At 43.4% G+C, this 25,929-nt stretch overlaps 1 long non-coding RNA gene across 1 annotated transcript in view; it reads right to left on the reverse strand.

Moving 5' to 3' along the window:
- The window catches only part of LOC143686532 (uncharacterized), a 42,995-nt gene that overhangs the window by 4,826 nt on the left and 12,240 nt on the right, over positions 1-25,929 (reverse strand). Inside the window, exon 2 of the long non-coding RNA XR_013177250.1 lies at positions 10,008-10,162. This is a non-coding gene — a long non-coding RNA (uncharacterized LOC143686532). The remainder of the gene's footprint in view (positions 1-10,007; positions 10,163-25,929) is intronic.

Consider the following 25,929-nt stretch of genomic DNA (forward strand, 5'->3'; position numbering starts at 1 on the left):
GTTAGTGATGAGAGTGTTTCTTTGTCATAGGGGGAAGGATGCAGCAGCATACAAAACACATCTGAGATTGGGTTGCTTTCTACTTATTAGCCATACCAATAGCAAACATCTACATGAAGAATCCCCATTTGCCCATCTGGACTCGTTTGAACTTCTCAATACCTTGTGAGATAGACGTTAGCATTTGACTCATATTTGTGATCATATTATAAATCACAGATGTGTTAGGATTTCTCAGAGAGACTTAGAAGACTGGGCAGTGATGCAGTCAGGAGTAACCCCGGTGTCCAGCTGCCCGAATCAAGTCCATTCATGAAACCGAAGTGATGGAGGCAGGTTGTCAGGTCAGTCTGGACCAAAACAGAGGCCGACACTCGGCTGTGTGTGGACTCAGAGATGTGTCTATTTGATGGAAGTAGTGACCAGCTGCAAACAACTGTATCTTTGTGTTTGCATAACATACAGAGCTGCTAATGCATCCCTGCATTTAAACAATCATTTGCCATCGGCAATCATTCAGCCAGTAAAAGAGAACAGGAAAAAATGATCACACTTTGCAAAAAAGTTAACTGAGAAACAAAGAGGTCAGGTGGGCATAAAGTCACCCACCTGGGAAATTTTTGAGTGTAAGCTAAAACCTCCCTTTGCACAGAAGGAAAAATGCCTCCGATCATCACATTGCAATCTTCTCTCCTCCTCTGTCTCTCTTTCTATCTCAGTATGTCTGTCTCCCCTCCTCCTCTCCCCATCTTTCTCTTCTTGTCCCCCTCTCCTACTTCTGCCCTCTACTTTCCCTACGGAGCCCCCACATTCACATACACACAAACACATCTCAGTGAAATAAAGGATAGCACGTCTAAAGCAATTATTCCCATACATGATTACTTCAACAGAGTGTGTCCTGCCTGGCTAGATTCTGATACGTCACTCTTCCTCTTTCCAGGCTTCATCCTCTTTAGCATTTCTTAATTTCGTGGCTAGCTCTTGCCCTTGATAGGAAATGACAGTTTGGGAGGAATGGAGGTGAATGCAGTGGCTGTGTTTGCAATGATCAGATCTGTCAAAAAATATATAAAAGATATCCTTCACGTAGCCAGGAGGCCCAGTCTGTCTGGAAATTGAGTCAGAGAAGTGTTTTTCTTGCAGTTGTTTTTGTGTATTGAGTTCGTGTCTAATTTTCTAGAGTGCTGAGTCTCAGGATTGAAAGAACTCATGTCTCCCTGACCGAATATATTGGAGTCGCCTGCCATCAGATGCAGAATTGTGTGACTTCAAACCACAGATGGGGAAGCTTACAACTGAAGAGGAGGAAACAATGTTAAAAGGGAGAAACAGCTGTGGGGCATTTATTCCATGGAATTGTGAGCCTTTTAAACACCCATGTCAAAAATGATGGGGTGGGGGGTTGGGGACGGGCAGTGCTCAAACTTGGGACTCATGCCAGGAGATCTTCTTCTATTTTCTTCATAACAGACAAAAGATGAAAACAAAAGATGAAGACAGCATAACTCACTTTAAAATCTGTTTAACTTCGGATGTCAGGCAGTTACGGGGCTGCAAGGGATGCAGTGGCAGGACAGGAGACCCACCCGCGGCCCGAGGGCATGCTGAGAATGCAGCGACCACGCTAGCCTCCACAAAGCCCAACAGCCCCTCGCTTCCCTGGGTCTGGATTTCATCACGCGTAAAACCAGGAATATAGCAGAGCCTAAGCCATGGGGTTTTCTGGGGAGGGAGAAATTAAATACATGTTGAGTCTAGCACAACACCAGGCATCTAACAAGCCTAGTAACTACTAGCTCTTCATAGTAGTTTATTTTCTGTGGATTCACTTTCAAAGCAATGCTGAATTATAGCCAAGAGAAATAGGTGCAGTTCCATAGGGAAATATGGCTCTTTTGATGAAATCCTTTTATTAAAATTGTTATCACCATTATCATTAGCATTATTATTATCATGAGGGTACGTCATTAGTCATATTAACTGAGAAAGGGGTTTCTGCTCACAGCAGCCACATAAACAACCATTACACTCCTGAGCTACAAGTCTCCTTGCTTTATTGGTTCTTGCGAAGGAAGGGGAGGGGCAGTAGGCTGTGTCAAGGCATGCCAGGTAGGTTCCAGGAACTCACCGGTAAATTCTCACAGTAGGCCTTCAGTTCAGGAATGAAGCCACACTTCACCAAAGATATTGAGGCAGCAGCTGAAATGTTGCCAAAGACTATAGGGCAGGTAACTGCAGATATGGACTTTGAAGTCAGATTTCTCTAACTAAACCTGCCTCTTTGCATTATCCTAGCTTATTTTAGGAATTGGTGCATTTGTGGTAATGGGTTCCGGTTTTCTGATGTCCAATTAAGTGATGAGTGCTGTGCTGCATAGAGATGAGCCACGGTCCCTGTAAAGCTAAGCCCCCCATGAAGTAACTGACCTTAGCAGGCATTCCAAGGAACCCCCCCACCAGCCACTTGCAGGAGGCCCCTTGCCACACCAAACCTGCCCCCACTCACAGGGCAGTCCCAGACCGTCCTTGCATGCCCCCTGCACTCTCCTGTGGCAGCTGCAATGGCGATAACCCCCCTTAGCCAACCTCCGCCTCCAGCAGTCATAGCCCCCCACCTTGTGATAACTCCCCGCCGCCTCGCCCACTGATTTCTCACTCCCCAGCTGGATGTGGAAGCTCCCAGCCCCCTGCCCCACCAGCCATCCTGCAGGGGCCGTGCCCCTTCCCCAGCTCGGGACTGTCACCTCCTGGGCTCCTGCCCGCCTGCGCTGGGCCTCACAGCAAAGCCCCTTAGATGGAGTTCAGGCTCTTCTCTCTCCCCATCGGAGAGCCCCACTCCCAGTCAGAAGACTTGTCCCAACCCCTGGCCCTCCCACTTACAAACAGCCAGGCTCTTTGTCCTTCTGGGACTCGGTTTCCTTCTCTGTGACATGGGGCTAAGTAATCTGTTACTCACAGTGGTCAGTGGCCTTACTGGGGGGGATGTACTCAAGGACGTTGTATTATCATAAATACACGGATATAAATAAGCGAGCCACCGCCAAGGCACTCTGATACCTTTTGTCCTTATGATGTTTTTCCCTATCTGAATCTTCTTTTATTTATTCTCCACTGTATTTGCTATTGCCCTGACAAGACACAAATTCCATGCAAGGAGGACGCTTGTCTGTCTTGCTTGCCACTCTAAGCCAGCACCCAGGACATTGCGTAGGCATGCAGTTAACATATCCTGGATGCTTTTGAAAAACAATCTCTCATATGCTGCTACAGTTACTGCCAAACAATCTTCTGCCTTCAGGCTGCCTTTCAAACCCACCCTTCATTGCCCAAAGTCAAGTCCTCGGGTACATCTTTAAGCATAAAATAAGGCAAAACCCCCCAGTCCTGGCTCCAGCGCTCCCCAGTCCCTCCCCAGACCCTCTTTGTGCGTTCCCTGCCTCCTCCTCACATCTGTGCGGCAGCCACGCCTCTGCTCGCCTCCTGGGCACATCTCCTAAGGAAACGTCTCCTAATTTTCCTAATTGCCCAGGGCGCCTCACTTCCCTCGGTCCTGAGGCCATCTCGTGTGTGACCCTTCACCTGATTTCCAGGAAGAGCCACCTGTCCTCGCTGCCTCTGTGGCTCTACCGCCATCTGAGCGGAACAGGGCGGCACCTTCTCTCCCCACCTGGAGGTGCCTCTCCACCGCCATTCCTCTCAGCGTCCGAGACAGGCACCAAGTAATATTTAATGGTATTGACTGCACCTGAGTTAGTCTTTTTATCCATATGACTTGCTTTAAGTTCAGTAATTTAGGGATCATTTTTACTGTTCCACAGATGCCATTCAGGCTGAGTGAGATTAAATAAATGTTTTAGGGACACGCACTTTATATGAGACAAAGTTGGGAATAAATCCAGGTTTGGCATGAAAGCCAAGATTCTCTCCTGTTTTATTCTTTGTTTTTTCCACCATGCCTGTTCGAGAATAGCACTGAACTGAACTGAAAGAATTAAACTGAACTACAATGAAATGAATTGCATGGAACTTCATGGAAAGGAAGGCTGCGCTGAAGACCATGTCTATTTCTCAGTGTGAGCTGAGGCGTCGGCATATGCTGGTTTATTCCGTCTCTTCCTCTTTCCGTGTCCTAAATCCTCACCAAGCGGAGAAAGGAGACCCAGTTGCTGGGCAGCAGTGACCCCTTCTGGTCATGCCGTGATTTCACGAGTCCCTGAACTGTGAAGCTTATTGTTCTTTGGCATTTGATTTAATGGTCAAAACGAATGAATTGTGACTGTTGGATGATACTGAAAATTAGGTTTATTTGGAGATGAGCTCGTCTCAAATTGCTAAAACTGTCATCTCAGGTTGCAAATATTCAGTTCATGCTTGGAAAGAAAAGAAAAACATAGCATCTTCTGCCTAGTGAGCTGGATGAGAAAATTTGGAATCCCACCAAATTAGCATTGCGTCGTTCTCTCTGGCCCCCTGCCAGCTTCTCACAGTGTTCAAGGCAATTGTCTCATTGCAACAGCTCAGGAAAAATATGTTTTTCTTAGTTTAAAAAAGTTAGATTAAAACTTCACATTTGAAATAATAAGCCAGCCTTTCTGGGAAAGGCATCTCCCATGTACACCCTGCTGGAAACCAAGACATGCCTCAAAGCTCGTACATGATGGACCTATCCCAGCCCCTTGGGGAAGTAATCGTAGAATCAGGGAAATATTCTAGTCCCAACTCTGGCTCCAGGTTACCGAAGGATCTCGAATAGGTCACTTAGCTTCTTCAAGACTCTATGTCCTGCACTGCAGAGTAGAGTAACTATTGCAAATTCCAGATGGCTGAGAAACATTGTGGGCTGAAAATGGACTAAAGAACCCCTCCTGTCCAGTCACTCTTACGAGGAGACCCTGTTCAAGCTTAAAGTCTCTCTGAACTTCTTCCGTGATAAAATGAAGGGAAAATAAAGCAGGACTGTGACTTCTTCACAGAGTTGTTTCTGGACATTAAATGAGGTAATGCAAGGGAATATGCCGACAACCTGGTCAGGGCTCAGAAGGTGCCGGGCACCGCATCACAGCTGAAGGAACAGCTGAGAATTTAGGGGTCAGGGAACCAGCCCACGGGCTGCCGGATTCAGCTGAATGTGCCACACTGACATTACGCATGGTCTAGGGCAGGGGCAAGGCGGAGCAGCTGCCTCGGAGTCCACAAGGTCTGACAGTCAAGATTTACTGTGTGTCTCTGCACAGAACAAAAGGTTTCCAACCCCGGATTAGGTGATCAATAACGTCCATTTCAGCACTAACTTAGGTGAGAATTCTTCTCCATCTTTTCATGTCTTTTCATTCCAGCCTTTATGATCTCTCTCTCCTGCCCTCATGCTGTTTCCTTCCCTTCTTCTTTCTTTTTTGATTTTTTCACAATCAGTAAAAGCCTGGGCAAGCACACTGTTTGTAACTCAGAAAGAGGGCCCCCTTTCCCCCGATGGAGGTAGCGGTGCCAGGACCGGGGCGCAGCCCAGTCTCTGGAGCTGCGGGCGTCTTACAGCCACCCATGGACGTGATCTAGCACAGGGCTCAGCTGCACACGTGGGACTGGGATCCTACGTGGGCCATGCTTTTGTCAGACACGATCGAGGCTTCGTACTGCTTCAGCACTTATCCCGCTTTTTCTGAAATGATTTTGTGTACTGCAGTCTTTTACACTAGACTGTGGGCTTCTGAGAGTAGGAGCTATATTCTCGGGACCATTTATATAAATCACAGTGTCCAGAATTTAGGCTCCATAAATGTTTATCAAACTGAACAATTCACTACAGAATTATGTGCGTCTTAATAATTGTATGTCATTCTGATGAATTTTATAGTGTAGTTTATTTTTTTATTTGTGTGCTTAAAATGAAATGGATTATTGAAACCAGGAATTGACACTTTTAGACCAAATCATCCATGAGAGAAGGAATAAATGAGTGATGGGCACTAACTACATGCCTTCCAGACTTTGACTGGTGGAAGGGTTTTGCCCTCACGTTAGGAAACCTGAGCAGCTGCCGTCTGCACCCTGTCCTGCCGCCGTGTGTCAGAAAAGGCACAGGTGGGCCACAGACTCACCTCTGCAACTCGGGACGTGTGACAGCATCCACCTGCGAGACAACAAAGGCCTGTGCACTAGCTGCTCATCAATTCAAACTGGGTCCAATTAAAGCCTCCTTTGTAGGAAACTAATCACAATTTCCTGCAAATTGAAGGAAATACAGTTCCAATCAAACGCATGATCCCCCTTCCCTTCTGAGTCAAGTTCCTTGGTGTTAGGTGGCATTTAACAGTTGGCGTCTCCCTTTGGGAAGGAATCTTCAGAGGAGGAGTATAGTTCTATCTGTTGCCTAGATTCTTGGGAACTTGTTTTCTCTGCCCATTCTTTCCCACTCTTATATCATTGCATTTGTGCATTTTGACATCCATTCAGCCATTTTCCTATCTGATTATTGCATTTATGGATGTGGATATCTGTGGCTTTCGTTTTTAATATCCGGGTGCCAGATATCTTCCTCAGGGTGTTATCTGTGTCATCCCACACAACCCTCAACGTCCTCCAGAGGTACACGATGCGAACCAGACTTTACAATGAAAACCGACAGCAGCAGCCACAAAGCTGAGCTTTAAGTGATTCAGTAAATTGTCCAACTTTGCATGGTCAGATAGCAGGAAAACTGGTATTTACAAATGGGCCTGCTTAGCTGCTTAGTCTACACTCTCAGTTAATGAGCTATGTGGATTTTCCAGCTAAGCAAGGAGGGGCGATGGGACAGGGCTGTGGACAATGGGGACAGCGTAACAACAGCACTGCAGTAACCCTGCAGCCTTCAGGCTGTGAGAACAGTAGGGACTGGTCCCAGGACCCTTGACTCTTAGCCATCCCAAATAAGAGATATCCCGTAGGGATAGGGCTATCAAAAGAACAGCAACATTTCATGATACATGAAAATTATAGGGAATTCAAATTTCACCATCCATAAATACAGCTTTATTGGAACAGAGCCATTTGCTCCCTGTCTAAGGCTTTTTTTGCTCTACAACATCAGAGTTGATTTACAACAGAGACTATAAGGACTCACGATGCCTGCAATATTTACTCTCTGTCCCTTATAGAAACAGTTTGCTGTACCCCGATTTAGGTCATCACCAGTTTCATCTCCTTCACCAAACCTCGTCTGGTATGTGCACTGTGAGTTTGTGAGTTTGTGTGTTTGTGTGTTTGTGCCCCCTGGTGAATATGAGTAGCACCCACAGTTGCTAACTTAAGGGGCACCCCTTCATTTAGACCTGTAGGACTGGGAAAGACTCTCATTCCTTCTCGTCCAATGCAAGCCCTCAGCCAGAGCACTTTCTGGGATGACGGAAATGCTCTTTCTGGGCTGTCAAAGACGGCATATGTGACCATAGGAGCCCTTGGAGTGTGGCTAGTGTCGCCGTGGAATTAGATTTTTTAATTTTAATTAATTTAAGTTTAAGTTAGCCCATTGCACAGCACAGATCTAGAAGTCCTTTGCTAAATCATGTGACCTCAACTCGAATGTCCTTCCCAGCATCCCATCCCATCTTTGGCTTACTCTTCCTATTTGACTGTCCTCCCTTCTACTGAGAAGTGTCTCCCACCACATAGAACGATGCCTCCGAGGCTACAAAACCTCACATGACCAAAGTAATAAGTGTGTCTCCAAACTCACAGAGGTGTCAGGGAAGCCTGCTAGGTCCTGCAAGTTCGGGCTAGAAGCGGACAGGATAAAAACCTAAGGAGGAGAGCCAAGGCTATTGTGTTGCATCTATGGGTATTTTCTGCCACCGTGGGAGCTGTTTTCTCCATTGGGATTTGAATTCTGGTGAGTGGCAGGGATTCCACCACAGAAAACCAGATCCTTCACTTTCTTCTCTTCTGAAAGTAAAGTTCATGCAAATAACTACAGCTCTGTCAATCAACGGCTCCTATCCTCAACTTGTAATTTGGAAAGAATGAGACAAATGAACAGAGAAAAAGAGATGCAACTGTATTCTAACCAGAACATCCCTGCGTTGACACGTTGGCTGTGATCCCCTCAACACCTAATTTTCAGGTCCATCTTACAAGCCTGGTTCTTTCGTCTTGCCATTGCTTCCTTTAGCTCTATGACATACTTCCAAGAAGTACATTTTCCGCCTTAACAAGTCAAATTCAACTTAATGATTTCTAACCCCATCCCAAGCTGGCAGAGCTGTAGACATTATGTCTGTGGAATCACAGTTGCTTTTGGGGTGACTAGCCAGGGGAATTCTGGGAAAGGTGCCTGGTGTCGGGTGAGCTTCTCCATGGACAGGGCAAGGGAGGATAAGAAGCACCAGATCCCACTGTGTGCAGCTTGGCCCGTGGATTTATCACTAATTGGGACTGCGCCTGGCCCTGGAACTAGGAAGGACTGAGTCTGCAGACTCAGCTGGACAAACGAGAAAGGTCATTGCCTCTCCTAGGGGGTGCTGGAGGAAACAGGAATGGTGGGACCCACCTAAAACAGCATTACGACTTGATGCTGATGGGAGGGGTCGCAGATAGATAGAAACTCAGTATTTCTAACCGTGAGACTTAAATAAGGCTTTTCTCTTTTCTCCCTTTGCTTTCAGAAATTTCAGAATTAAATTTAGAGCTTTGAAAGCAAAAAGTGTATAAAGCTATACCACCTGGGGCACTGGTTACATGTTCCTATGTTCTTTATATTGTCTTTAATTTTACATTCCTGTGCAGGTGTCATGTATATCTTTTTGAGTTTAGGTTGCCTCAAATACTTGTTTTGAAGGTTGGTGAGGTATAAATATAAAATAAGTGATTCGTATGAATTTAGAAGATCACATCCTGCATAACACACCTAAAGCGTGGGTGAGAGACAAACCTCCCCTCCCGTGAGGGATGCACAATACCCGGGTACAAACCCAGGGAAAAGCTCCTCCTGAGAGACTCTGGAGGTGAGATAAGTGGCCACAGCCACCGAGGGGGGCCGGAGCAGCAGGAGGCGAGAGGCGAGGGGACTGGGAGGCGGAGCACGGGAGGCCCCACAGAAGACGCAGATTTGGGCAGGCATGTGACACCCCTGTGGGAGCCAAAAGAAACACATTTACCATAGGAGTGAAGGATGGCCTTGTAGCTTCAGAAGAGAAAGTGATCCCATTGGTTTGGGGAGAGAAGGGAGGCTCAATGAAGGAAGTGATGCAGTGGCCGAGCCTGAGGAAACAAAGAAGAGCCAGAGAAGGCAGTGCTCTGAGGTCAGGGCCCAGGAGCTGAAGGCTCTTCTTCTGTAGGAATGGCTTAGAAAATGCAAAAACAGAAAAATAAAAAGAGCTAGGCATTTAGGATCACAGGAGAATCAGTAGATATTAAGAATACACAAGGAATTCCAAAAGTGAGGCCGCCTCTTGCCTGGGACTTCTGGTTCTTGGCTCCTGCAACCATTTTCTGGGCACTGGCATCAGACAAGTGTGCATGAGTTCTTAGGACAAGCTGATCAACTGGCTCTTTAGAGCCCCTCTTTCTTCCCCTGTATGTGGAGATAGCCGTTCATGGTACAGTTGCACTGTGGGAACCAGGAGAAACAATGTCCTTAAAATACCTGTGGAGGGCTCTCCACACCTGACGGTGACAGCTCGCTGCTTTGTACCCTTACATCCCAGCACCAATCACTGCTCATGCCTCTGCTCCTTGTGCACATTGAACCAATCAGCCCCATGAACTAACATCCCATCCTTCAAACCCAAAGTCACATGCCTTCAGCTCCACGTTGGACCCTTCCCATCCTTCCTGCACCTTCCCATCAGAGATTATCCAAACCCTTGGGCCTTGTTATTTTACAGACTTAGGGCATTTTCCTCAAGGCATTGCTTATTGCCAAGCATCACAGAGACTTATGACCATTACTTCTCACTCCCCATGAGCTGCAATCTCCTGTAAAGTCTGGATTCAACCACATCCAGATCAAGTTCAATAAAATAAATACTTACTCAGTGCCTCCAAATTGGAAATAGGTCACAAAGTAGCCTGAGTCCTTTTCCAGGGGATAGGCAAAGCTGGCAGGAGTCGCTGTCAGTCACAGGGCATTCAATTCCCAAGACAGCCTGATGGGGGTGGATGGATTTTCAGGAAATGCAAACTGAAGCTGAGGAGAGAGCACCACGGGAGAGTGTGCTTAGAACTGGAGGTTAGTCAAGAAATCAACAATGACCATACTTAAAAGAAGGATATAGGGAAATGATGTAAGGCATGGACAGAGTAAAGATGCTCAGAGTTACAACAATTCTGTAGTAATTGAAACAGGGTAGGAAGCCCATCGGTAATTAAGGGGGAAAAATTCATGTAAGGTGAAAGGTGTGTCCATATCAGTTCATTAACAATTCCTATAGTTATTTCCCTAAAGAGCACTTATTGTTTGCCAATTATATTCCAGGCACTGGATGCTCTTGAATTTCAAAATAATCAGGCAGTATTTGCCCTCAGGGAGCAACAGTGAAGGAGAAAGGAAAGTAAACAGATCATAATAGCCCAGTGAATGCAGCTATGATAGAAAGGTCAGACACTTTAGAAAAGTGGGAGAAATCTGTTTTGTGACTGCACACAGAAGGGTCATCCCTTTTATGTGAGAGAGGCAGGGAAAGAGAAGGCATTAGGGAGAAGGTATTTGAGCTGGCCTGAAAGATCATTAGTTACTGGACTGCAGACTGGACATTCCTGGCAGAAGAGCTGGTTTGAGGAAAGGTCAGCCTGAAAACAGAGCAGATGAGAAAACCAAGGGGTAGATTTTTGCCACTGGAGCCAAGGAGAGAGCATTTCTCCTGGTAAAGCACTGTGGAGGGTGGGGCTTAGGGCTGCTGGGCAAGGGAACCTGGTGACATCCATCTGGGAGCTGAGTTACACACCCTCCCTATGGGGCTGCAGCAAATACAAGCTCTGGAATCCAAGGAGATCAGAACCCAGAGAGGGGCACGGGCTGAGCGTCCTGCCAGGGCATGTCCATCAGGTCAGTCCTTCCTCTCCTGAAACAGCCGATGAAGAGCAGAGGCCACAGAACCACCCAGAGACAGCTGCCATTCAGCCCAATTGGAACAGAATCTTATATATATGTGTGTGTGTGTGTGTTATATATAATATATATATAATTAATATAATATAAATTATTGTATATTAAATATGTAATAACTGCAGAATATACTTACAAAAAACCTAATGCCATCTAAAATCAAACATGAATTCCCCAGTGTGTCTCCTTCAGGCTGGCACTGGACATTCTGTTCTACTATCCTGAGAGCCAAATACACAATTCTAGTTTCTGCAAACATCAAACCATACTTTAGGAATAGAATGCAGTGTTTGGTTACAAGAGACATGTTCACAAGTCCAAGGAATTGAAGGATTTGTTCGAAAGCAGGCTGGATGCCCCTCTCGGGGCAGGTCTCTGCCCTGTCGAAGGTCTCTGAGCCTCTCCCAGCCCCTTTGGCAGCCGCTGCTCATTCCTTTGTCAAACCAGCAGAGAAGTGAATGTAGTGCCCCTCAAAGTCTAAGGTCACATTCTGGAGAAGAGAAGGAAACTGCAAAGTATGCAGGCAAAGGGGGACCTGTGTCATCGAGTTGCCCACAGGCTGTGAATGAATATGGAAAGAACTTGGCACTCACAAGAGGGCATGGCTTAGTCTGCTGGAGTGGCGTCAGGCACTGGCATCTAAGCTGAACCCAAGGAGACTGAATCATTCTTCAAGTAGAAGAAAGGACAGTCTTCTTAATGTAGCACATGAAGGTAAACGTGACAAAGGAGATGGCAAGAGAAATGTCCAGGGCAGGGCTGGACCATGCAGGTTGGGAAAGTGTCACTATTTATCCCTGTCTCCCAAACACCCAGCTCAGTGCCTGACACTGGAGGGCTCTGCATAATGCCTGGAAGATGAAACCATAGCAGTGGAAATGGATGCAACACAGGTCTTCTAGAAACAGGTGGGAGGTGGCATTTGATGGCATCAAAGGATCAACAGTGACTCTCACTCTTCAGTGGAGGAAGGAAGAGGAGGAGGAGGAGGAGGAGGTGGGGAAATAGAAGGAAAAGAAGGCAATAACAAAACTGTTTTGGAAAATGCCACAAGCTATCTAATATTCCGGGGGGGGGGGGGGGGCGGGGAGGTGCTAGGTGCTGTCAAAATAGGAGGAAGTTATAAGGAAATTAGAGGAGAAAAAATAGAATGCACTCATTGACATTTAACTATTTTGAGAATTAGAAAGCTAATTTATGGTGATTGCTTCCAACAGGATATGGAGGTCTTGATTGTTTCAACAACTGCTCTACAAACATAATGAACATCCACTACAGGGAAGGCATGTGGCTGGGTCAGATGTGATGATGAGGAAGAAACCCAGTGTGTTTTGAGTCTCTTCTGTGTGCCAAGAACATCATCAGATTCAGTCCCCACAAAACCTTTTTTTTTTTGCTTAACAAAAGTAATTTGACTCATTCTTTCAGTAACTAGACGTCCAAAGTCACAGTGGTAGCAAGGCTTTTCTTTCTCCCAGAAGAATATAATGTTTTTGTTTGTTTGTTTTGATTTTTAATGTATAGTATAACAAAGCAAATAAATAGAAAAGCAATAGTTTTCAAAGCACTCTTCAACAAGTATTTTACAGGACAGATCCCAGAGTTTATCATGGGCTACCATACCATCATCTCAGATTTCTCCTTCCAGCTGCTCCAGAACATAGGAGGTTATAAGGCTTAAATACTTCTCATCATCACAATAGACTTTTTCCCTTCATTTTTTTGTGAAAAATAACATATATACAAAAAAGCTATATTTCAAAGCACAGCACCATGATTCGTTATAGAACATATTTCAGAATTTGACATGGGTTACAATTCCACAATTTTAGGTTTTACTTCTAGCTGCTCTAAGATACTGGGGACTAAAAGAGATATCAATTTAATGATTCAGTATTCATACTCATTTGTGAAGTCCTATCTTCTCTCTATAATTCCACCATCACCTTTGACCTTTCCATCCCTCTCTTTAGGGTTGTTTGGCTATGGCAATTCTAAATGTTTCATATTGGAAGGGTCTGTCACTAATATGGGGAAGGGAGATGGAACTATCTGATGTTCTGGAGAGGCTAGGCTAGGCTTCAGAACTTATCTGGACCAGGGACCCATCTGGAAGTTGTAGGTTTCTGGAAAGTTATGCTAGGGGCTGGAACCCTTGTGGAATCTTATATATTGCCGTAGGTGTTCTTTAGGATTGGCTGGAATGGTCCTGGTTGGGGATTGGCAGGTTGTGATAGGTAGCAAGGTCTAACTGAAGCTTGTGTAAGAGCAACCTCCAGAGTAGCCTCTCGGCTCTATTTGGACTCTCTCTGCCACTGATACTTTATTAATTACACTTCTTTTCCCCCTTTTGGTCAGGATGGAATTGTTGATCCCTTGGTGCCAGGTCTGGCTTCATCCCTGGTAGTCATCTCCCATGTTGCCAGGGAAGCTTTCACCCCTGAATGTCATGTCCCACATAAGGGTGAGGGCAATGATTTCACTTGCAGAGTTGGGCTTAGAGAGACTGAGGCCACATCTGAGCAACAACAGAGGTCCTCCAGAAGTAACCCTCAAGCATGCCTATAGGTAGGCTAAACTTTTCTGCTATCTATTTAAGCTTCACAAAAGTGAGCAGCATGGCCTATTGATTTGGTGTCCCTAAGGTTTGACATAGTATCAGGTGATTCCCTGATGGTAATGTTTAATAGTTCCATAGTCTTTCTCCCATCCCTCAGGGGACTTTGCCAATACTTTTTGATTATCTGCTTAATATACTCTAGGATGTTTCCAGGCATTACAATAATCTATACAGGATTAAAGGACCTCTTTTTTATTCTGTGCTCCCTGTGTTTCAATTGTTCAAATGAGCTGTACAGATAGGTTGAATTAGATTATGCACTGCAGAAAATTTCAGTTCCAGATCAAATAAATCTTTCTTTCATTGGTCTCAAAGCGTATGTGTGGTTTCAAAATATAAACACTGTCTTCCTTACCCCTATGTTCTGAATTACTTTAACCCCAACCTGTTCAGTTTCATTCTTATCTCTAAATATCAGATTATATATATATATATATATATATATATATAAAATAGCCTCTCAAAATCCAGTAATGATAATCACCAGTCTGGACTTGATGTATATCCTCTAAAAGCTTACAATCTAGGCCCCTGTTTTCTCATAAGCATTTTCTAAAGGTGACCGTACCCTTCTTGTTCTTTTGTTTCTGGCTTATTTTGTCTCACCAAATGCCCCACATGTTCATTCACATCGATGCGTGTGTCACAATTTTGTTCCTTTTTGTAGCAACACAACCTTTGTTCATAAGTATACATCATTTTTCACCAATCTAATTCTCCATCATGCATCCTTCAGCCACCTGCATTCATCAGGCATCATGTAGAAGGCTCACAGCCCACAGTCCATCAACATTCTCAATTTTAGATACTTTCATTGTTCCCAAGAGAAAGAAAACCCATAAAGACACTCTCGCCAAGTAGAAATCTAAACCTCCCCTTAACTCTTGTCCCTTCCCCCATTATTTACCTCTGCTGTTGCTGTGGTAGTGCTGATGGTTTCCTGTTGAACATAGCTCATAGCATGCAATAGCAGTTTCCCTGGATCCTAGACTCAAATACTCTTTATAGAAGAATCATATCTTTGAAGTAATTCTTGTGAGAACTAATTCATATTTCTAGTTTTAATCAGTGGGACACGTAGGTCTATACAACCCCTTTCAATCTTGTTCATCTCAATATGGTAATATTACTTCTAGACCCACTAGAGAATCACCTTTGCTCCTATCTATTCCCTTACATTGGAGTTCAACCTCATTAGTTAATGGTTCACCAATCTCTAGCTTCTGTGTATCTCTAAGTCCCCTATATTCTGTATTATAAGCCTCTGATTATACCTTTATGCTGGTCATAAAAGTGGAATCATACACTATCTATCCTTTTGTGTCTGACTAAGTTCATTCAACATTATGTCCTCAAGACTCATCCATCTTATCATGTGTTTCAGGACGTCATTTTGTCTTACTGCTGCATAATATTCCATCGTGTGTATATACCACAGTTTGTTGATCCACTGTCTGTTGATTGGCATTTGGTTTGTTTCCATCTTTTGGCAACTGTGAATAATGGGGCTATGAATGCCAGTGTGCAAATGTCTGTTTATGTCATAGCTTTCAGTTCTCCTGGGTATATACCAAGAAGTGCTATTGCTGGATCATAGGGCAACTCAATATTTAGTTTCCTAAAGAACTGCCACACAGTCATCCATAGTGGCTGCACCATTATACATTCCCACCAGCAGCACATAAGTGTCCCAGTTTCTCCACGGCCTCTCCAAAATTTATAGTTCCCTGTTTGTTTAATTGCAGCCATTCTTATAGGTGTGAGGTGGTATCTCCTTGTAGTCTTGATCTGCATTTCCCTTATAGCCAGTGAAAATGAGCATCTCTTCATGTGCTTTTGAGCCATCTATATTTTGCTTTTCAGAAAAATGCTTATTCATATTGTAGCCCATTTTATAATTGGGTGTTCGTTCTTTTGTTGTTCAGTTGTATGATTTTTTTTGTATATACAGGAAATCAAACCTTTGTCCAATATGTGATTTCCAAATATTTTCTCCCATTGGGTTGGCTGCCTCTTCACCCATTTGAGAAAGTCTTTTGAGGTGCAGAAGCATTTGATTTGAAGGAGTCCCCATTTATCTTTTGTTGTTATTGTTGTTTTTGCGTGCGCTTTGGGTGCAAAGTTTAGGAAGCGACCTCCTGTTCCTAGGTCTTCAAGATGTTTCCCTAACTTTTCTTCTAGAAGCTGTATGGTTGGCTAGTTATTATATTAAGGTGTTTGATCCACTTTGAGTTAATTTTTTGTGTAGGGTGTGAGATACGGGTCCTCTTTCATTTTCTTGGCTATTGAGAGACAGTTCTTCTGTGCCCAATTATGGAAAAGACTTTTTTGTCCTAGTTCTGAGGATTTGGAGATCTTGTGAAAAAATTAGTTGACCATACATTTGGCAGACTATTTCTGCACTCAGAGTTCAATTCCACTGGTCAATGCTTCAATCTTTGTGCCAGTACCATGCTGCTTTGACCACTGTGGCTTTATAACAGATTTTAAAGTCAGGGAGTGTTAATCCTCCCACTTGGTTCTTCTCTTTTAGGATGCTTTTTTTCAGGGTCTCATTCCCTTCCAGATCAATTTGGTAGTTAGCTTTTCCAAATCTTCAAAGTAGTTTTTTGGAGTTTTGATTGGTACTGTGCTGAATCTGTAGATAAATGTGGGGAGAATTGACATCTTAATTATATTTAGCCTTCTTATTCATGAGCAGGGAATGTCTTTCCACCTATTTAGATCTTCGATTTCTCTTAGCAATATTATGTAGTCTTCTCTGTACAAGTCCCTTATGACCCCAGTTAAGGTCATTCCTAAGTATTTGATTCTTTTTTTTATTAATTAAAAAAAATTAACTATCACAACATTTAGAAATCATTCCATTCTACATATGCAATCAGTAATTCTTAATATCATCACATAGATGTATGATCATCATTTCTTAGTACATTTGCATCGATTCAGAAAAAGAAATAGCAAGACAACAGAAAAAGAAATAAAATGATAATATAGAGAAAAAAATAAAAATAAACAATGCAAAAAATATATATAAAAACAAACAAACAAACAAAAAAACTATAGCTCAGATGCAGCTTTATTCAGTGTTTTAACATAATTACATTACAATGAGGTAGTATTGTGCTGTCCATTTTTGAGTTTTTGTATCTAGTCCTATTGCACAGTCTGTATCCCTTCAGCTCCAATTACCCATTATCTTACCCTGTTTCTAACTCCTGCTGGACTCTGTTACCAATGATATATTCCAAGTTTATTCTTTAATGTCAGTTCACATCAGTGGGACCATACAGTATTTGTCCTTTAGTTTTTGGCTAGTCTCACTCAGCATAATGTTCTCTAGGTCCATCCATGTTATTACATACTTCATAAGTTTATTCTGTCTTAAAGCTGCATAATATTCCATTGTATGTATATACCACAGTTTCTTTAGCCACTCGTCTGTTGATGGACATTTTGGCTGTTTCCATGTCTTTGCAATTATAAATAATGCTGCTATAAACATTGGTGTGCAAATGTCCGTTTGTGTCTTTGCCCTTAAGTCCTTTGAGTAGATACATAGCAATGGTATTGCTGGGTCATATGTCAATTCTATATTCAGCTTTTTGAGGAACCGCCAAACTGCCTTCCACAGTGGTTGCACCATTTGACATTCCCACCAACAGTGGATAAGTGTGCCTCTTTCTCCGCATCCTCTCCAGCACTTATCATTTTCTGTTTTGTTGATAATGGCCATTCTGGTGGGTGTGAGATGATATCTCATTGTGGTTTTGATTTTCATTTCTCTAATGGCCAGGGATATTGAGCATCTCTTCATATGCCTTTTGGCCATTTATATTTCCTCTTCTGAGAGGTGTCTGTTCAAGTCTTTTTCTCATTTTGTAATTGGGTTCGCTGTCTTTTTGTTGTTGAGTTGAACAATCTCTTTATAAATTCTGGATACTAGACCTTTATCTGATACATTGTTTCCAAATATTGTCTCCCATTGTGTAGGCTGTCTTTCTACTTTCTTGATGAAGTTCTTTGATGCACAAAAGTGTTTAATTTTGAGGAGCTCCCATTTATTTATTTCTTTCTTCAGTGCTCTTGCTTTAGGTTTAAGGTCCATAAAACCACCTCCAATGGTAAGTTTCATAAGATATCTCCCCACATTTTCCTCTAACTGTTTTATGGTCTTAGGCCTAATGTTTAGATCTTTGATCCATTTTGAGTTAACTTTTGTATAGGGTGTGAGATACAGGTCTTCTTTCATTCTTTTGCATATGGATATCCAGTTCTCTAGGCACCATTTATTGAAGAGACTGTTCTATCCCAGGTGAATTGGCTTGACTGCCTTATCAAAGATCAAACGTCCATAGATGAGAGGGTCTATATCTAAGCACTCTATTTGATTCCATTGGTCGATATATCTATCTTTATGCCAATACCATGCTGTTTTGACCACTGTGGCTTCATAATATGCCTTAAAGTCCGGCAGCTTGATACCTCCAGCTTCGTTTTTTTTCCTCAACATACTTTTAGCAATTCGGGGCACCCGGCCCTTCCAGATAAATTTGCTTATTGGTTTTTCTATTTCTGAAAAATAAGTTGTTGGGATTTTGATTAGTATTGCATTGAATCTGTAAATCAATTTAGGTAGGATTGACATCTTAACTATATTTAGTCTTCCAATCCATGAACACGGTATGCCCTTCCATCTATTTAGGTCTTCTGTGATTTCTTTTAACAGTTTTTTGTAATTTTCTTTGTATAGGTCTTTTGTCTCTTTAGTTAAATTTATTCCTAGGTATTTTATTCTGTTAGTTGCAATTGTAAATGGAATTCGTTTCTAGATTTCCCCCTCAGCTTGTTCATTGCTAGTGTATAGAAATGCTACAGATTTTTGAATGTTGATCTTGTAACCTGCTACTTTGCTGTACACATTTATTACCTCTAGTAGTTTTGTTGTGGATTTTTTTGGGTTTTCAACGTATAGTGTCATATCGTCTGCAAACAGTGATAGTTTTACTTCTTCCTTTCCAATTTTGATGCCTTGTATTTCTTTTTCTTGTCTAATTGCTCTGGCTAGAACCTCCAACACAATGTTGAATAATAGTGGTGATAATGGACATCCTTGTCTTGCTCCTGATCTTAGGGGGAAAGTTTTCAATTTTTCCCCATTGAGGATGATATTAGCTGTGGGTTTTTCATATATTCCCTCTATCATTTTAAGGAAGTTCCCTTATATTCCTATCCTTTGAAGTGTTTTCAACAGGAAAGGATGTTGAATCTTGTCAAATACCTTCTCTGCATCAATTGAGATGATCATGTGATTTTTCTGCTTTGATTTGTTAATGTGGTGTATTACATTAATTGATTTTCTTATGTTGAAACATCCTTGCATACCTGGGATGAATCCTACTTGGTCATGATGTATAATTATTTTAATGTGTTGTTGGATTCGATTTGCTAGAATTTTATTGAGGATTTTTGCATCTATATTCATTAGAGAGATTGGTCTGTAGTTTTCTTTTTTTTGTAATATCTTTGCCTGGTTTTGGTATGGGGGTGATGTTGGCTTCATAGAATGAATTAGGTAGCATTCCCTCCACTTTGATTTTTTTGAAGAGTTTGAGGAGAGTTGGTACTAATTCTTTCTGGAATGTTTGATAGAATTCACATGTGAAGCCGTCTGGTCCTGGACTTTTCTTTTTGGGAAGCTTTTGAATGACTGATTCAATTTCTGTACTTGTGATTGGTTTGTTGAGGTCATCTATTTCTTCTTGAGTCAAAGTAGGTTGTTCATGCCTTTCTAGGAACTTGTCCGTTTCATCTACATTGTTGTATTTATTAGCGTAAAGTTGTTCATAGTATCCTGTTATTACCTCCTTTATTTCTGTGAGGTCAGTAGTTATGTCTCCTTTCCATTTCTGATCTTATTTATTTGCATCCTCTCTCTTCTTCTTTTTGTCAATCTTGCTAAGGGCCCATCAATCTTATTGATTTTCTCATAGAACCAACTTCTGGTCTTATTGATTTTCTCTATTGTTTTCATGTTCTCAATTTCACTTATTTCTGCTCTAATCTTTGCTATTTCTTTCCTTTTGCTTACTTTGGGGTCAGTTTGCTGTTCTTTCTCCAGTTCTTCCAAGTGGACAGTTAATTCCTGAATTTTTGCCTTTTCTTCTTTTCTGATATAGGCATCTAGGGCAATAAATTTCCCTCTTAGCACTGCCTTTGCTGCATCCCATAGGTTTTGATATGTTGTGTTTTCATTTTCATTCGCCTCAAGATATTTACTAATTTCTCTTTTAATTTCTTCCTTGACCCACTCACAGTTTAAGAGTGTCTTGTTGAGCCTCCACATATTTGTGGATTTTCTGGCACTCCACCTATTATTGATTTCCAACTTCATTCCTTTATGATCTGAGAAAGTGTTGTGTGATTTCAATCTTTTTAAATTTGTTGAGACTTGCTTTGTGACCCAGCATATGGTCTATCTTTGAGAATGATCCATGAGCACTTGAGAAAAAGGTGTATCCTGCTGTTGTGGGGTATAGTTTCCTATAAATGTCTGTTAAGTCTAGCTCATTTATTGTAATATTCTAGTTCTCTGTTTCTTTATTGATCCTCTGTCTAGATGTTCTGTCCATTGATGAGAGTGGGGAATTGAAGTCTCCAACTATTATGGTAGATTTGTCTATTTCCCTTTTCAGTGATTGCAGTGTATTCCTCATGTATTTTGGGGCATTTTGATTCGGTGCATAAATATTTATGATTGTTATGTCTTCTTGTTGAATTTTTCCTTTTATTAGTAGATAGTATCCTTCTTTGTCTCTTTTAACTGTTTTACATTTGAAGTCTAATTTGTTGGATATTAGTATAGCTACTCCTGCTCTTTTCTGGTTGTTATTTGCATGAAATATCTTTTCCCAACCTTTCACTTTCAACCTATGTTTATCTTTGGATCTAAGATGTGTTTCCTGTAGACAGCATATAAAAGGATCCTGTTTTTTAATCCATTCTGCCAGTCTATGTCTTTTGATTGCAGAATTCAGTCCGTTAACATTTAGTGTTATTACTGTTTGGGTAATATTTTCCTCTACCATTTTGCCTTTTGTATTATATATATCATATCTAATTTTCCTGCTTTCTACACTCTTCTCCATACCTCTCTCTTCTGTCTTTTCATATCTGACTCTAGTGCTCCCTTTAGTATTTCTTGCAGAGCTGGTCTCTTGGTCACAAATTCTCTCAGTGACTTTTTGTCTGAGAATGTTTTAATTTCCTCCTCATTTTTGAAGGACAATTTTTCTGGATATAGAAGTCTTGGTTGGAAGTTTTTCTCTTTTAGTAATTTAAATATATCATCCCACTGTCTTCTAGCTTCCATGGTTTCTGTTGAGAAATCTACACGTAGTCTTATGGGGTTTCCCTTGTATGTGATGGATTGTTTTTCTCTTGCTGCTTTCAAGATCCTCTCTTTCTCTTTGACCTCTGACATTCTAACTAGTAAGTGTCTTAGAGAATGCCTATTTGGGTCTATTCTCTTCGGGGTGTGTGCTGCACTTCTTGGATCTGTAATTTTAGGTCTTTCATAAAAGTTGGGAAATTTTCAGTGATAATTTTTTCCATTAGTTTTTCTCCTCCTTTTCCCTTCTCTTCTCCTTCTGGGACACCCACAACACGTATATTTGTGCACTTTATATTATCATTCAATTTCCTGAGCCCCTTCTCAAATTTTTCCATTCTTTTCCCTACAGTTTCTGTTTCTTTTTGGCTTTCAGATGTTCCATCCTCCAGTTCACTAATTCTATTCTCTATCTCTTTAAGTCTACCATTGTAGGTTTCCATTGTTTTTTTCATCTCTTCTACTGTGTTTTTCAATCCCATAAGTTCTGTGATTTGTTTTTTCAGACTTTCCATTTCTTCTTTTTGTTGATCCCATGCCTTTTCATGTCCTCCCTCAATTTATCGATTTGGTTTTTGAAGAGGTTTTCCATTTCTGTTCGTATATTCAGAATTAGTTGTCTCAGCTCCTGTATCTCATTTGAGCTATTGGTTTGTTCCTTTGACTGGGCCATATCTTCAATTTTCCTGGTGTGATTTGTTTTTTTTTTGCTGGCATCTGGGCATTTAATCAGATTTCCCTGAGTGTGGGACCCAGCAGGTTGAAAGACTTTCCTGTGAAGTCTCTGGGCTCTGCTTTTCTTATCCTGCCCAGTATGTGGTACTTGTCTGTCTGCGGGTCCCACCAGCAAAAGATGTTGTGGCTCCTTTAACTTTGGAAGACTCTCGCTGCTGGGTGTGTGGTGGAGACAGAGGAAAGGTTGTAGGTTGGTTTTAATGGCTTCAAATTGTGAAGTCCTGGGATCTGAATTCCTTGAGAGAGGGATTCCACCTGAATTGCGTTTCACCCCTCCCGCGGGGAAGGTTCATGTGGTAGAGAGCCCTAAAAGCAGCCCGCCTCTGCATTCGGGGCAGTCGTAACCTGTGTAATCCCAGCGTTGAGCCCAGAGGCAATGAAGCTTCTGCAGAAACAGCTGCAGAAGGCTCTGTTTTGCCTCCTTTCCTCTTTTTCAGTTAGCCCAATCGGCGACTTCCGCCTTGATCAGTTTCGCCTGAGCTGAGGGCCTATTTTTAGTAGTCAGAAGTTGTTCCTTAATTCCACTATTGGTGTTAGGTTGGGCTCAGTCTCTACTACTGTTGGAGACTCTTTCCTTTTCCTCCGGGAAGTCGCCTGTGGGGGAGGGTCGCCAGCTGCCGCGGCGTGGGGAACTGCTGTTCTGATTCTCCCAGCCGGCCCGGGAAGCCGCATGTGTGGGAAGGGCTGTGGTCGCCGGAAACTGCGGCTTGGGGAACCGCCGCTCCAAAGCTCCCAGCTGGCCCAGGAAGCTGCATGTGGGAGGGCTGCCGCGGCTTGGGGAACCGTCGATCCAAGGTTTCCAGCCAGCCCGGGAAGTTGCGTGTGTGGAAGGGGCTCCGGTCGCCGCGGCTTGGGGAACCAGATCCAAAGCTCCCAGCCGGCCCGGGAAGGAGGGAGGGAGGGGCTCCGGCCGCCAGCCGCCTTGGCCCGGGGAAGCGCACGCCTCTCAGGGACCTCACCGCAGCGGAGTCTCTTAGCCGGTCCAGCCAGTCCTGAATGGGGTGCGCTGTGTGTCTGGTCTCTGTCGTGGCTCTGGGAGCTGTTCTGTACTGTTTCTAGTTCTTTAGTAGTTGTTCTGGAGGAGGAACTAAGACCCGCATGGCTTACTAAGCCACCATCTTCTCCGGAAGTCGAGTATTTGATTATTTTAAGTGCTGTTTTGAATGCAATTTTTTCCTTAACTGACTCTTCAGCTAGGTCATTGCTTGTGTATAGAAATGTTACTGATTTTTGCACATTAATTTTATATTCTGCCACCCTGCTGAATTTGTTTATTAGCTCAAGTAACTTTGCTGTGGATTTCTCAGAATCTTCCAAGTATAGTAAATGTTATCTGCAAATAGTGAGAGTTTTACTTCTTCCTTTCCAATTTGATGCCTTTTATTTCTTTGTCCTGTCTGATTGCTTTAGCTAGAACTTCTAGCACAATGTTGAATAATAGTGGTGATGGTGGGTATCCTTGTCTTTTACCTGATCTTTGTGGGGAAGGCTTTCAGTCTCTCTCCACTGAGTACAATGCTGGCTATTGGTTTTTCATATATTCCCTTTATCATATTGAGATAGTTACCTTTGATTCCCATCTTTTGGAGTGTTTTTATGAGAAAAGGGGGCTTAATTTTGTTGAGTTCTTTTTCAGTATCATTGAGATGATCAGGTGATTTTTCCATTTTTCCCTTTTGATTTGTTAATGTGCTCTATTACATTAATTGATTTTCTTCTGTTGAACCATCTTTGCATTCTTGGTATAAACCCCACTACATCAGAGTGTATAATTCCTTTAATGTGTTATTGGATTCAATTTGCTAATATTTTATTGAGAATTTTTGCATCTATGTTCATTAGGGAGATTGCCTGTAGTTTTCCTTTCTGATAGCATCTGTACCCAGTTTTGGTATTAAAATTATATTAGCTTCATAAAATGAGTTAAGTAGAGAATTCCTTTTTCCTCAAAATTTTGGAAAAGTTTGAGCAGGATTGGTCTTAGTTCTTTCTGGAATTTTTGATAAAATTCCCCTGTAAAGCCTTCTGGAGCTGGGCCTTTCTTTGTAGGAAGATTTTTGATGACTAATTGAATCTCTTTACTTGTGATTGGTTTGTTAAAATCTTCTATTTCTTCCTGAGTCAGTGTGACTTTTTTGTGTGTCTCCAGGAATTAGTCCATTTCATCTAAGTTGTCTCATTCATTGGCAATTAGTTGTTCATAGTATCCTCTTATGATTTCTTTTACTTCTTTACAGTCTGTGGTAATACACCCTTCCTCATTTCTGCTTTTGTTTACTTGCATCGTCTCTCTTTTTTTCTTTGTCAGTCTTGCTAGTCGCCCATCAATTTTATTGATTTTCTCAAAGAACCAACTTTTGGTTTTATTGATTCTTTCTGTTGTTCTTTTGTTCTCCCATTCAATTTTCTGTGCTTCAATCTTTGTTATTTCTCTTCTTCTATTTTCTTTGTGGTTAATTTGCTGTTCTTTCACATGTTCCTCCAATTGTGCTGTTAAGTTCTTGATTTTTGCTCTTTATTGTTTTTAATATAGGCATTTAGGGAAGTAACAGTCCTCACAAAATCTTGTAAAAGAGATATAATTGTCAGCAGTCTGTGGGGATAAAAATGCTGCCAAGAGGAGAGTGTTCCCTAAAATAAACTGCGGTGCAGGCTGGCTCTGCCTGGAGCACATAATCACACTTGTGGGCCAGCTGACCCTCAGGCAAAGGGCCTGTTGTGGGAGGGGTTGGGCAGTGGCTGTCAGCAGCCACGTGCAGCTCTTGGACTTGTATATGAGGAACCAAGTTTTATTCAGCGACAGGAAGCCATTCACAGGTTCAAACTCAGGGCAACAGTGATGCTTCGTCTGAATTCCGAAAGTTCAATCTAGCAGCAGTGCAGGCTCTAGTACAATGGGCAGAAGGAAACAGGAAAAGAGTTTGCTTGCAGTAGCAGTAAGCTGGTCACGAAATGATGGAGGGGAAAGAGAGAGCATGGGGATGGAAAGTGGGGTGCAGTCCAAGGTGAAAAAGTGAGAGACCTGGAAGGACGGGTCACTGTTTGAAGCAGGGTGCTGGAGGGAGGGAGGAGGGCTGACAGCTCACACGCTTGGGTTTGAGTTTCTGGATGGACTGTGGTCAAGCACACCCAAGCTAAGGTAAGGCCAAGCCCAGACCTTGCTGGGCCAACAAGTAAAAATACAACCAGCCACCTTTTGATTCAGCAGTGTATGTTTGCCTAGGAAAAGGAAGTCTGGCCAAAGGTGTCAGCTCCCCTCCTGGTCTTGCCCCCCCAGACAAAAGGACGACCCTGGGACCAAAGGGGCCAAAGAGCCGCTGCTGAGCTGTGGGTTCCCCGTGCGTGAGAGGCACCTGAGGGCAGCAGGGCTGAAGGCCATCTCTGCTCAGAACCTGGGAGGTGATGGGTGGCCTCAAGGCAGCCCCAGGGGAGAATGCGGAGCGGGATGGCCCAACTTGGAGCTCCCGCCCTCCCCGTTCAGGTCTGGGATGCCTGCTCACGGCGCGGGACCTGTGCAGACACCTGGAGGAGCTGGTCCCCGCACGGCTGCATGGACAGAGGCGGCCCTCCCTTCCCAAGGCCCGGGGGAAGGTCATCACGGTTCAAACCACACTGGCACTCTCTGCGGAGGCCACACTGGCTGTCCGCCGCCCCCGGCCCCGGCCCCGAGACCCTGGCTCAGCGCAGGACGCTGGCCGCTCGCGCTCAGGGGCTCCCCCGCCTCCCGCTACCGCTCGCCAGCCTCGCTGGCTCCGCTGGCTCCCGCCCCTCAGTGGGCCGGACCCGTTGCCCTCCAACCGCTTCCCTCAGACCCGAGCCCGCCTAGGGTCGGGGGATGTGCCCCCGCCCCCAGGGGCGCTGCCCTCTCTGTGCTCGGACAGGGTTCTCCCGGGCACCCAGGGCCCTTGTGTCCTCAGCCTTCCCCTTCAGGCTGCACTGTCCTGCTCGGGCTCCCGTCCCATCTGGCTCGGAACCAGGCAGGAGTGGGCCCCTTGGTGTCTTCCGCTGTCCACTGCCTTCGGCTGGAGGCCGGCCGTGAGATTTCCGCCGCTGCCAACCCAGGCCCTCCCAGCCCCGCCGCCCCCCTGCCGCTGGACATTCTTT

This window comes from Tamandua tetradactyla, chromosome 6, assembly GCF_023851605.1.
Source record: "Tamandua tetradactyla isolate mTamTet1 chromosome 6, mTamTet1.pri, whole genome shotgun sequence".
In the NCBI taxonomy this organism is placed as follows: domain Eukaryota; kingdom Metazoa; phylum Chordata; class Mammalia; order Pilosa; family Myrmecophagidae; genus Tamandua; species Tamandua tetradactyla.